Genomic DNA, 14901 nt, shown 5'->3' on the forward strand with positions numbered 1-14901 from the left:
TATTCACGAGACCAAGTAAGGCAAGTACTTCCATTCAACGTAATCTTCCCAAAACTTGTTATATTTGTGGAAAACCAGGGCATTTTGCTAGGAATTGTTTCAAGGCAAAGAGAGGAGAAAGAGAGAATGCCAATAATGCTTTTCATGACCATGGAGGTGATGACTTTGCATTCATGGCAAAACAAACTTCTTCCATGCTTGATATGAGCAAATGGATCGTGGATTCTGGATGTACCAAACACATGACTCCATACAAGTGTTCATTTAACACTTATCAACCAATTCCAGCAACTAAGGTTTGGTTAGGTGATAATGGTATGGTACAAGCCATTGGAATGGGCACCATTGTAGTGGAAGTAGTGGTCAAGGGCATAAGCAAGAGGATCACACTCAAGGATGTGTTGCATGTGCCAAAGATGAAGAAGAACCTCCTTTCGGTGAGTAAACTTGTAAGTCATGGGTGCAAAGTGCAATTCAATATGAATGGATGTTTTGTGAGAACCATGGAAGGCAAAGAAGTAGCAAAAGGGATCAGAGATGGCAATCTCTATATTATCAATTGCAAGCGCATCAATGGAGTAGAGGTTGCTGCTTTTGCTGAATTTCCATCAAATGAAGATAAGGTGGGCATTTGGCATCAAAGACTTGGACATTTGAATGCCAAAAGCATGAAGGAGCTTCAATCCATGGTAAGTGGTTTAGACCTTGGCCATTCTACTATGAATCTATCTTGTGAAGGTTGCATTCAAGGCAAACAACATAGGACACCATTTCCTAGTGGAATTGCAACAAGAGCAAATCAATTGCTGGAGCTTGTGCATTCTGATGTTTGTGGACCCATGAAAACACCATCTATGAGTGGAGCAAGATATTTTGTCACATTTATTGATGACTTTTCAAGGAAGGTATGGATTTATATCATCAAGGCCAAAAGTGAGTGTTTTGCTAAGTTTAAGGAGTGGAAAGCACTTGTGGAGAAGCAATGTGAGCACAAGATTAAGGTGCTGCGATCGGACAATGGAGGTGAGTATTTGTCCAAAGACTTTGATGAGTTATTGAAGCATGAAGGCATTGCAAGACAAACCTCCACTCCCTATTCCCCACAACAAAATGGAGTTGCTGAAAGAGCAAATCGCACCATTGTGGAGATCGCAAGGAGTATGATTCATGCTCAAAAGCTTGGATATGAGTATTGGGCGGAAGCTGTGGTAAATGCCGTATATACAAGAAATAGGTGTCCCACAAGTGCACTTGAAGGAATGACTCCCGAAGAAGCTTGGACTGGTAAGAAACCTTGTTTATCTCATATGAGGATTTTTGGATGCATTGTATATGCTAAAGTTCTAGATAGTATGAGAGGCAAACTTGATGCAAAGGGCACAAGATGTGCATTCCTTGGATATTGTGAAGGCACCAAGGCATATAGGCTCATGTCTTTAGACACCAAAAAGATCATCAAAAGTCGTGATGTAGAGTTCTTGGAGTATAAGAGTGCAAGTGAAAAGTGGGAGATGTGTCCAAGTGGGAGTAGTGGTGTGTTTGTGGACACATCTTCAATTTCAGCAAACAAAGAAGAAGATGAAGAAGAGCATTCTCAAAGTGAAGATGGAAATGAAGATATCATTGAAGAAGAGCCCAACTCTATAAAGACTTCAATTCCAGCAAGATACAACAAGGACAATGAAGAGAATGAAGATGAAGAATATCAACCAATGAATGAGAGAAGGAAGTGTATGAGCCATAGAAGGCAGCAAGAGGTACATGAAGGTTCATCTTCTTTCCATGAGAGAAGATATCCAACACGTGAAAGAAGACCACAAGGTGAATGGTGGAAGAAACACATCTTTCCACAAGTAAGTGAAGATCATGCCAATGTTGCTCTTCTTGATGATCCATTGACTTTGTGTGATGCAATGAGGTGTGGTGATGCAATGAAGTGGGAGATTGCTATGCAAGAAGAGTACAAATCTCTTATGGACAACAAGACATATGAGTTGACTCCACTTCCACCAAATCGTTCAGCAATTGGATGTAAGTGGGTGTTTAGAACCAAGAGAGATGCTATGGGCAATGTTGTGAGGTACAAAGCAAGATTGGTTGCCAAAGGCTACTCACAAGTTGCTGGAGTGGATTTTAATGAGACATTTGCTCCAGTGGCCAAATTCACTACCATTAGAACTATAGTAGCAATTGGAGCATCAATAGACTTGGAGATGCATCAAATGGACGTCAAGACAGCCTTCTTGAATGGAGAATTGGAAGAAGACATCTACATGGAGCAACCTCAAGGATTTATTGATCAAGACAAACCCAACCTTGTATGCAAGTTGAAGAAGTCATTGTATGGACTCAAGCAATCACCAAGAGCATGGTATCAACGCATTGACTCATTCTTTGTGAAGGAAGGTTTTATAAGAAGTGAAGCTGACCATTCTTTGTATGTGTTGCAAGCCAAGGACTTCTTGCTGGTTGTGATCCTCTATGTAGATGATTTAATCATCTTAAGCAACACCATGGTAAAATTAGATTGGTTGAAGAAGAAATTGGAGAAAGAGTTTGAAATGAGTGATTTGGGAGAGCTTCATTATTGTTTGGGTGTGGAATTTACAAGGAATAGAGTATCAAAGACCATCACATTGAGTCAAAGCAAGTACATTGAAGAAGTATTGAAACGATTCAATATGCAAGATTGCAAGCCCATTGGAACTCCTTTGGAAGCCAACTTGAAGTTGATGAAGCTCACGGATGAGGAATATGCTGAAGTGGAGCATCAAATGCAAGGCATACCATACAAGGCAGCAGTAGGCTCACTCATGTATGCAATGGTGGGTACAAGGATGGATCTTGCATTTGCAGTAAGTGTTGTAAGTCAACACATGGCAAAACCAGGTCCTATGCATTGGGCAACCATCAAAAGAATCATGAGGTACTTGAAAGGCTCTTTGAACCATAAACTATGTCTTGGAGGAAATAATATTGCATTACATGGATATTGTGATGCGGATTGGGCTGGAGATACAAATGATAGAAGATCAACAACGGGCTATGTATTCTTTGTTGGAATGGGAGCCATATCTTGGAATTGTAAGAGACAACCAACCATTGCAAGGTCCACAATGGAGGCGGAGTATATGGCAGCAAGTCATGGAGCAATGGAGGCAATTTGGTTGAGGTTGTTGTTGGAAGACATTGGACTTGTGCAATTGGAAGCCACTCCATTGAGATGTGACAATCAAGGATGTTTGGCTTTTACAAAGAATCCAAAGCATCATGCAAGAACCAAGCACATTGATATTCAACACCACTTTATAAGAGAGAAGATAGAGATGGGAGTTATTGATATGATGTATTGTGAAACCAAAGACATATTGGCTGATTTGCTAACAAAAGCCTTGGTGAAAGAGAGACACAACATATTGAGTAAGGCATTAGGATTGATAGCTAATTTACAAGTAGCAAAGTGAGAGTGTTGAAGGAAAGAACTCATTTAGTTATTGCTAATGGTCAATAGAGTATATGAGTAATGAGGGATATCCTACAAGGTTAGTTGCTGGTCTATAGTGCCTTAGAATACAAGGAGAGGCTGGTCCTAAGAGATATCCCATATGGGTTGTAACACATGGTACCTTGGTACTAGTATATAAGAAAAGGGTTGGCATGGGAAGAATCATCTCATACCACATTCTATTTGTGAAGTGCAACCTTGCTGGTCCTAACTTGCTTGTGTGGAGTTTGCTTTCTTTGTTTCAATACTTATGGTATAGTATTACTAGTGTTTTGTTGAAGTCATTACTCCTGGATTTGTGAGTGTATGAGGTTAGTGCAAGACCTTGATAGTGTCTTTGCTGAAGTAACACTAGTATTTGAGAGTTTTATAAGAAATTGAGTCATTTTGAGTGAGGTGATGTGAGGGAGATGTTTGAAAGCCATAGAATTACATGTCATAGCATTTCCCACCATTTAGACGTGATTTGGACTCAAAGTATGCAAAAAGTTGCAAAACAGCGAATTCTGAGTTTGTAGTTCAGCAATCTTTGAGTAGTCATATCTTTTGCATTACAACTCCAAATCAAGATATTTTAGGACCTACTTGTAGCTTGAGATGGCATCTTTTGAGAGTGATAGCTTAAGAATGGTAGAAAAGTTTAGAGGTGACAACTTTCACCACTGGAAGGCCAAAATGGAGCTACTTTTGGCATCATTGGATCTTTGGGAGATAGTATGTGAGGAGGAAGAGGCACCTGGATTAGAGGCAAGCATGAAGGAGAAAAAAGACTTCAAAATGCGAGAAAAGAAGGCTTTTGGCATAATTGCCACCAACTTAGATGAAACCAACTTTGCTCATGTCATTTCTTGCAAAGGAGCAGCAGATGCATGGAAGACTCTTTGCAATGTCTATGAGAGTAGGAATCTTTCCAATGTGCTATGGTCAAGGCAAAAGTTCTTCACTGTGAAGATGGAAGAAGGTGAAGATCTCATGGCTCATGTAAATAAGGTAAAAGCACTTGCAAACCAACTTGCTGTTGTTGACAAGCCTTTACTTGAAGAAGATGTTGTGATGACATTGCTCTCAAGCCTTCCGGACTCCTATTCCTCCCTCATTGTGGCATTGGAGTCCATTTCAAGGAAAGACCTCACTTTGGACTATGTCACGGCAAGACTAGCTCATGAAGTGACCAAAAGAAAGCAAAAGGAGTCTATTGGGGAGCAATCAGCACTATTTACAAGACCAAGTAATGCAAGTGCCTCTGTTCAACGTTATCCTCCTAAAACTTGTTACATTTGTGGAAAACCAGGCCATTTTGCTAGAAATTGTTTCAAGGCAAAGAGAGGAGAAAGAAAGAATGCCAACAATGCTTTTCATGACCATGGAGGTGAATACTTTGCATTCATGGCAAAACAAACGCCTTCCATGTTTGATATGAGCAAATGGATTGTGGATTCCGGATGTACCAAACACATGACTCCATACAAGTGTTCATTTAACACTTATCAACGAATTTCAGCAACCAAGGTTTGGTTAGGTGATAATTGTATGGTACAAGCCATTGGAATAGGCACCATTGTAGTGGAGGTGGTGGTGAAGGGCATAAGCAAGAGAATCACTCTCAAGGATGTGTTGCATGTGCCAAAGATGAAGAAGAACCTCCTTTCGGTGAGTAAACTAATAACTCATGGGTAGAAAGTGCAATTTAACATGAATGGATGTTTTGTGAGAACCATGGAAGGCAAAGAAGTAGCAAAAGGGACTAGGAATGGCAATCTCTATATTATCAATTGCAAGAGGATCAATGGAGTGGAGGTTGCTGCCTTTGCTGAATTTCCATCAAATGAAGAGAAGATGGGCATTTGGCATCAAAGACTTTGGCATTTGAATGCCAAAAGCATGAAAGGGCTTCAATCCATGGTAAATGGCATAGACCTTGGCCATTCTACCATGAATCTTGCTTGTGAGGGATGCATTCAAGGCAAACAACATAGGACACCCCTTCCTAGTGGAGTTGCAACAAGAGCAAACCAATTGCTGGAGCTTGTGCATTCGGATGTTTGTGGATCCATGTGCAATTGTGGGACACCTATTTCTTGTATATACGGCATTTACCACAGCTTCCGCCCAATACTCATATCCAAGCTTTTGAGCATGAATCATACTCCTTGCCATCTCCATAATGGTGCGATTTGCTCTTTCAGCAACTCCATTTTGTTGTGGGGAATAGGGAGTGGAGGTTTGTCTTGCAATGCCTTCTTGCTTCAATAACTCATCAAAGTCTTTGGACAAATACTCACCTCCATTGTCCGATTGCAGCACCTTAATCTTGTGCTCACATTGCTTCTCCACAAGTGCTTTCCACTCCTTAAACTTAGCAAAACACTCACTTTTGGCCTTGATGATATAAATCCATACCTTCCTTGAAAAGTCATCAATAAATGTGACAAAATATCTTGCTCCACTCATAGATGCTGTTTTCATGGGTCCACAAACATCCGAATGCACAAGCTCCAGCAATTGATTTGCTCTTGTTGCAATTCCACTAGGAAATGGTGTCGTATGTTGTTTGCCTTGAATGCAACCTTCATAAGATAGATTCATAGTAGAATGGCCAAGGTCTAAGCCATTTACCATGGATTGAAGCTCCTTCATGCTTTTGGCATTCAAATGTCCAAGTCTTTGATGCCAAATGCCCACCTTATCTTCATTTGATGGAAATTCAGCAAAAGCAGCAACCTCTACTCCATTGATGCGCTTGCAATTTATAATATAGAGATTGCCATCTCTAATCCCTTTTGCTACTTCTTTGCCTTCCATGGTTCTCACAAAACATCCATTCATATTGAATTGCACTTTGCACCCATGACTTACAAGTTTACTCACCGAAAGGAGGTTCTTCTTCATCTTTGGCACATGCAACACATCCTTGAGTGTGATCCTCTTGCTTATGCCCTTAACCACTACTTCCACTACAATGGTGCCCATTCCAATGGCTTGTACCATACCATTATCACCTAACTAAACCTTAGTTGCTCGAATTTGTTGATAAGTGTTAAATGAACACTTGTATGGAGTCATGTGTTTGGTACATCCAGAATCCACGATCCATTTGCTCATATCAAGCATGGAAGAAGTTTGTTTTGCCATGAATGCAAAGTCATCACCTCCATGGTCATGAAAAGCATTATTGGCATTCTCTCTTTCTCCTCTCTTTGCCTTGAAGCAATTCCTAACAAAATGGCCTGGTTTTCCACAAATATAACAAGTTTTGGGAAGATTACGTTGAATGGAAGTACTTGCCTTACTTGGTCTCGTGAATAGTGCTGATTGCTCTCCAATAGACTCCTTTTGCTTTCTTTTGGTCACTTCATGGGCTAGTCTTGCCGTGACATAGTCCAAAGTAAGATCTTTTCTTGAAATTGACTCCAATGCCACAATGAGGGAGGAATAGGAGTCCGGAAGGCTTGAGAGCAATGTCATCACAACATCTTCTTCAGGTAAAGGCTTGTCAATAACAGCAAGTTGGTTTGCAAGTGCTTTTACCTTATTTACATGAGCCATGAGATCTTCACCTTCTTCCATCTTCACGGTGAAGAATTTTTGCCTTGACCATAGTACATTGGAGAGATTTCTACTCTGATAGACGTTGCAAAGAGTCTTCCATGCCTCTGCTGCCCCTTTGCAAGAAATGACATGAGCAAAGTTGCTCTCATCTAAATTGGTGGCAATTATGCCAAAAGCCTTCTTTTCTCGTCTTTTGAACTCCTTATGCTCCTTGATGCTTGCCTCTACCCCAGGTGCCTCTTCGTCCTCACATACAATCTCCCAAAGATCCAATGACGCCAAAAGTAGCTCCATTTTGGCCTTCCAGTGGTGAAAGTTGTCACCTTTGAACTTTTCAACCATTCTCAAGCTATCACCCTCAAAAGATGCCATCTCAAGCTACACGTAGGTCCAAAAAACTCTTGATTTGGAGTTGTAATGGAGAAGATATCACTACTCAAAGATCGCTGAACCACAAACCCAGAATTCGCTGTTTTGCAACTTTTTGTAAATTATGAGTCCAAATCACGTCTAAATGGTGGGGAATGAATTGTAAAGTAATTCTATGGCTCTCATAAGTCTCCCTCACGTCACTTTACTCAAAATGACTCACTATCTCATGAAACTTTCAAACACTAGTGTTACTTCAGCAAAGACACTATCAAGGTCTTGCACAAAACTCATATACTCACAAATCCAGGAGCAATGACTTCAACAACACACTAGCAACACTCTACCATAAGATCCCAACCACCAAAGTAAGCAACAAAGAAAATAATGCAAGAAAAACTTACTTGGTAAGAGAGTGTGGGCCCATAACCTATTGAAACATAGAAAGCAAACTCCACACAAGCAAGTTAGGACCAGCAAGGTTGCACTTCACAAATAAAATGTGGTATGAGATAATTCTTCCCATGCCAACCCTTTTCTTATATACTAGTACCAAGGTACCATGTGTTACTACCCATATGGGATATCTCTTAGGACCAGCCCTCTCCTTGTATTCTAAGGCACTATAGACCAGCAACTAACCTTGTAGGATATCCCTCATTACTCATATACTCTATTGACCATTAGCAACAACTAAACTAGTTCTTTCCTTCAACAAGAGGATCAATGGAGTGGAGGTTGTGTCAAGGACAAAGACTCGATGAGGAAAAATATACACCAAAAGGCTATCTCGATATAATAAGTCAAAATATAAACAAGTAGGTATATTAAATGGAAACTGGAATGGCTATTGCCACAAGACAAGAAACTAAAGACTCTTGAACCTGGACTAGAAGCAAGAAAGGAGTTGACAAGAGTGAAGAGGGCTTCACTCTTGCCTCTATATATACTATCTAACTAGAAGCCACATGGCGATGTTCCATAAGACCTCCAATATATGTTGACTTTCTAGGCCACATGCCTTTGCTTACAAGGCAAGTTTTCTATGGATGGACCATGTAATTAGCTTGTTCTTTAAGCTTCCAACATGTGTGGCACATGGCTAACTTGTTGACCAAATTTCTAGCCTAAAAGTGAACTATAGACTCCTATAAAGTCAAAGCAGCGTCTATGAAGCTTCTGAGAAGCTTCTCTAGAAGATATTACACAATTAACCTACTTTTATCTACTTTTACATACTTTTATCTATTCATATAGGTAATTATATGTATGTCCGTGACAGGTTGCTGCCTTTGCTGAATTTCCATCAAATGAAGAGAAGATGGGCATTTGGCATCAAAGACTTTGGCATTTGAATGCCAAAAGCATGAAAGGGCTTCAATCCAAGGTAAATGGCATAGACCTTGGCCATTCTATGATGAATCTTGTTTGTGAGGGATACATTCAAGGCAAACAACATAGGACACCCCTTCCTAGTGGAGTTGCAACAAGAGCAAACCAATTGCTGGAGCTTGTGCATTCGGATGTTTGTGGATCCATGAGGACACCATCTATGAGTGGTAGTGAAAAGTGGGAGATGTGTCTAAGTGGGAGTAGTGGTGTGTTTGTGGACACATCTTCAATTCTAGCAAACAAAGAAGAAGATGAAGAAGAGCATTCTCAAAGTGAAGAAGAAGAGGAAGATGCCATGATAGAAGAGCCCACTACTATGAAGACTTCAATTCCAGCAAGATACAACAAGGACAATGAAGAGAATGAAGATGAAGAATACCAACAAATGAGTAAGAGAAAGCACTCCATGAGTCAAACAAGGCAGCAAGAGGTGCAAGAAGGCTCATCTTCTTTGCATGAAAGAAGATATCCAACACGTGAGAGAAGACCACAAGATGAATGGTGAAAGAACCACATCTTTCCACAACAATTGGATGTAAGTGGGTGCTTAGAACTAAGAGAGATGCAAACGATTGAAGGTCAAGAATGGGCTATGTATTCTTTGTTTGAGTGGGAGCCATATCTTTGAATAGCAATAGACAACCAAACATTGCAAGGTCCACAATAGGGGCGGAGTATTTGGCAGCAAGTCATGAAGCAATGGAGGCATTTTGGTTCAGGTTGTTATTGGAAGATATTGGACTTTTGCAATTTGAAGCTACTCCATTGAGGTGTGACAATCAAGGATGTCTTGCTTTTGGAAAGAATCCAAAGCATCATGCAAGAACTAAGTACATTGATATTCAGCATCATTTCATAAGAGAGAAGATAGAGATGGAGGTTATTGATATAATGTATTGTGAAACCAAAGACATGATGGCTGATTTGTTGACAAAAGCCTTAGTTAGAGAAGGACACAACTAGATGATTAAGGCATTAGGATTGATAGCTAATTGACCAATAGAAAAGTGGGAGTGTTGAGAGTAGAACTCTTTAAGTAGTTGCTAATGGTCAATAGAGTACAAGTGTTGTTAAGGATATCCCATAAGGTAGGGTGCTGGTCTATAGTACATTAGAGTACAAGGGGAGGGCTGGTCCTAGGAGATATCCCATATGGATTGTAGCACTTGGTACCTTGGTACTAGTATATAAGGAAAGGGTTGGCATGGGAAGAATTATCTCATACCACACTCTATTTGTTATAGTGCAACCTTGCTGGTCCTAACTTACTTGTGTGGAGTATGCTTTCTATGTTTCAATATACTCACACTTGGAGACATCTCCCACTTTTCACTACCACTCATAGATGGTGTCTTCATGGATCCACAAACTTCCGAATACACAAGCTCCAGCAATTCGTTTGCTCTTGTTGCAACTCCACTAGGAAATGGTGTCCTATGTTGTTTGCCTTGAATGCATCCCTCACAAATAAGATTGATGGTAGAATGGCCAAGGTCTATGCCATTTACCTTGGATTGAAGCCCGTTCATGCTTTTGGCATTTAAATGCCTAAGTCTTTGATGCCAAATGCCCATCTTCTCTTCATTTGATGGAAATTCAGCAAAGGCAGCAACCTCCACTCTATTGATCCTCTTGCAATTGATAATATAGAGATTGCCATTCCTAGTCCCTTTTGCTACTTCTTTGCCTTCCATGGTTCTCACAAAACATCCATTCATGTTAAATTGTACTTTGTACCAATGAGTTATAAGTTTACTCACTAAAAAGAGGTTCTTCTTCATCTTTGGCACATGCAACACATCCTTGAGAGTGATTCTCTTGCTAATGCCCTTCACCACCACGTCTACTACAATGGTGCCCATTCCAATGGCTTGTACCATACAATTATCACCTAACCAAACCTTGGTTGCTTGAATTGGTTGATAAGTGTTAAATGAGCACTTGTATGGAGTCATGTGTTTGGTACATCCGGAATCCACAATCCATTTGCTCATATCAAACATGGAAGGAGTTTGTTTTGCCATGAATGCAAAGTCTTCACCTCCATGATCATGAAAAGCATTGTTGGCATTCTCTCTTTCTCCTCTCTTTGTCTTGAAACAATTTCTAACAAAATGGCCTAGGTTTCCACAAATGTAAGAAGTTTTTGGAGGATAACGTTGAAAAGAGGCACTTGCCTTACTTGGTCTTGTAAATAGTGCTGATTGCTCCCCAATAGACTCCTTTTGCTTTCTTTTGGTCACTTCATGGACTAGTGTTGCTGTGACATAGTCCAAAGTGAGGTCTTTCCTTGAAATGGACTCCAATGCCACAATGAGGGAGGAATAGGAGTCCGGAAGGCTTGAGAGCAATGTCATCACAACATCTTCTTCAAGTAAAGACTTGTCAACAACAGCAAGTTGATTTGCAAGTGCTTTTACATTATTCACATGAGCCATGAGATCTTCACCTTCTTCCATCTTTACGGTGAAGAATTTTTACCTTGACCATAGCACATTGGAGAGATTCCTACTTTCATAGACATTGCAAAGAGTCTTCCATGCATCTGCTGCCCCTTTTCAAGAAATGACATGAGCAAAGTTGCTCTCATCTAAATTGGTGGCAATTATGCCGAAAGCCTTCTTCTCTCGTCTTTTGAAGTCCTTTTGCTCCTTCATGCTTGCCTCTAATCCAGGTGCCTCTTCCTCCTCACATACTATCTCCCAAAGATCCAATGATGCCAAAAGTAGCTCCATTTTGGCCTTCTAGTGGTGAAAGTTGTTACCTCTAAACTTTTCAACACCTCTTAAGCTATCACCCTCAAAAGATGCCATCCCAAGCTACAAGAAGGTCCAAAAAACTCTTGATTTGGAGTTGTAATGCAAAAGATATGACTACTTAAAGATTGCTGAACTACAAACTCAGAATTCGCTGTTTTGCAACTTTTTGCATATTTTGAGTCCAAATTACGTCTAAATGGTGGAGAATGGTTTGTAATCTGATTTTATGACTTTCAAACGTCTCTCTAACATCACTTCACTCAAAATGACTCACTTTCTCATAAAACTCTCAAATACTAGTGTTACTTCAGCAAAGACACTATCAAGGTCTTGCACTAAGCTCATACACTCACAAATCCAGGAGCAATGACTTCAACAATTCACTAGCAACACTCTACCATAAGATCTCAACGTCCAAAAACAAGCAACAAAGAAATAATGCAAGAACAACTTACTTGGTAAGAGAATGTGGGCCCATAACCTGTTGAAACATAGAAAGCATACTCCACACAAGTAAGTTAGGACCAGCAAGGTTGCACTTTAACAAATAGAGTGTGGTATGAGATAATTTTTCCCATGCCAACCTTTTCCTTATATACTAGTACCAAGGTATCAAGTGCTACAACCCATATGGGATATCTCCTAGGATCAATCCTCTCCTTGTACTCTAATGCACTATAGACCAGCACCTAACCTTATGGGATATCTCTAGCACTTATACTCTATTGACCATTAGCAACTACTTAAAGAGATCTTTCCTTCAATATACCTCTTGCATTAGCTTTGCGACTCTTTAATCACTCCTATTTTCTCACAAATTACTTCAACCTTACAAAAAGTACTTCTTTTGAAAATAGAACAATCTCTTAAGAAGTTAAGTATATGAAACTTTTGACGAAACACAACAAGTAAGATACAATTAAGTAGAAATCAGCAAGGTTGCACAAAAGAGAAGTGTGGAATGAAATGCTTCTCACTTCAAACTTCCTTTACTTATAGGAGGAGTTTACATCTACTATGGCTGAACTTTATCTACATCCATTTAATAAAATCCTAGCCGCCACTTAATCTAGCCGCCACTTTACCTAGCCACCTCTTTATTCCTAGCCGCTGTCATAAACCTAGCCGCCATCATTATTAACTATTTTTACCTTTGTTGCCTTTGACCTTTTAACAACTTATCTTAGGTAATACTTATTTACTATAATACTCTCACTTTGCTATTGGTCAAAGGCTATTAATCCTAGTGCCTTTCTAAAATTGTGATGCTTATCCTTCACGAGTGCTTTTGTAAGCAAATCAGTAAGCATCTCTTTCGTTGTACAATACTTCATATCAATCAATCTTGTTTCAATCTTCTCTCTTATGAAGTGATGTTGAATGTCAATGTGCTTGGTTCTTGAGTGATACTTTGGATTCTTTGTAAAAGCAAGACATCTTTGGTTATCACTCTTCATTGGAGTTGCTTCCATTTGAACAAATCCAATGTCTTCTAAAAGATGTCTTAGCCAAATTGCCTCCATTGGACCTTGGCTTGCTGCCATGTATTTAGCCTCCATTTTGGACCTTACAATTGTTAGTTGCCTCCTGCAATTCCATGAGATCGGTCCCACTCCAACATAGAATACATATCCTATTGTTGATTTTCTATCATTTGCATCTCCAGCCCAATCCGCATCACAATGAGCATGTAATGTAAAATAACTCCCTCCAAGACACAATTTGAAGTTTAGAGTACCTTTTAAGTACATCATGATCTTTTTGATGGTTGTCCAATGGATTGGTCCAGCCTTTGACATGTGTTGGCTCACAACACTCAACGCATATGCAAGATCCATCCTTGTGCCAACCATTGCATACATGAGTGAACCTACTACTGCCTTGTATGGAACACCTTGCATTTCATTTTCAACTTCAGCAAATTCTTCATTCGTGAGCTTCATCAACTTCAACTTTGCCTCCAATGATGTTCCAATAGGCTTAAACTCCTCCATGTTGAATCGTTTCAACACTTCTTCAATGTATTTGCTTTGGCTCATTGTAATGGTCTTGTTACCATGATCTCTTTCAAATTCCACTCCTAAATAATAGTGGAGTTCTTCTAAGTCACTCATTTCATACTCTACCTTCAACTTTGCCTTCAACCAATCCATCTTCTTCATGAAGTTACTTAATATGATCAAATCATCAACAAAGAGGATGATAATCAATATGAACTCATTTGATTGCATCACATATAAAGAATGATCAGCTTCACTCCTTACAAATCCTTCACTCACAAAAAATGTATCAATGCGTTGGTACCATGCCCTTGGTGATTGCTTTAGCCCATACAAGGATTTCTTCAACTTACAAACAAGGTGTTGTTTGCCATCTTCAACAAATCCTCGAGGTTGATCCATGTAGATGTCTTCTTCCAACTTTTTTTTTAAAAATACCGTCTTCACATCTATTTGATGCATCTCCAATTCCATTGCTGCCCCAATTACCACAATGGTTCTAATAGTGGTGAATTTAGCCACGGGAGCAAATATCTCATTGAAATCTACACCAGCAAGTTGTGAGTAGCCTTTGGCAATCAATCTAGACTTGTATTTTATAATATTGCCCATTGCATCCTTTTTGATTCTAAACACCGACTTACAACTAATTGAAGATTGATTTGATAGAAGTTGAATCAATTCCCATGTTCCATTGTCCATGAGTGATTTGTATTCTTCTTTCATAGCATTCTCCCACTTCAATGCATCCGTGGACTTCATTGCATCATATAAACTCAACGGATCAGCAAGAAGTGCAACAATGGCATGTTCTTCACTTACTTGAGGAAAGATGTGGTTCTTCCACCATTCACCACGTGGTTTGCTTTCTCTCAAAAGATATCTCGTTTCATTTGAAGAAGACCCTTCTTCTTGCATTCAATCCTTCTTCATCTTCAATGCTTATCTTTTCTTCTTCAAAGGATGATATTCTTCATCATCGTCATCACCTTCAATATCTTCATTGTCTTCATTGTTGGTTCTTGCAATTGAAGGCATACTATAATTTACCTTCTTTGAATCTTGATCTTGACTTCTATTTCCTCCATCCTCATTGTCATCATCAACTTCTTCTTCATTTTTCTTTACTGAACTTGAAGATGTGTCCACAAACACACCTTTACTCCTACTTGGACACTCTTCTAAGTACTCAAAAGCACTATTATGCTCCAAAAACTCTACATCACAACTTTTGATGATCTTCTTGGTTTCTAAATACATTAGCCTATATGCTTTGGTACCTTCACAATATCCAACAAATACACATTTTATATCTTTTGCATCAAGT

This window comes from Physcomitrium patens, chromosome 19 (genome assembly GCF_059467195.1).
Source record: "Physcomitrium patens ecotype Gransden chromosome 19, ASM5946719v1, whole genome shotgun sequence".
NCBI lineage: Eukaryota > Viridiplantae > Streptophyta > Bryopsida > Funariales > Funariaceae > Physcomitrium > Physcomitrium patens.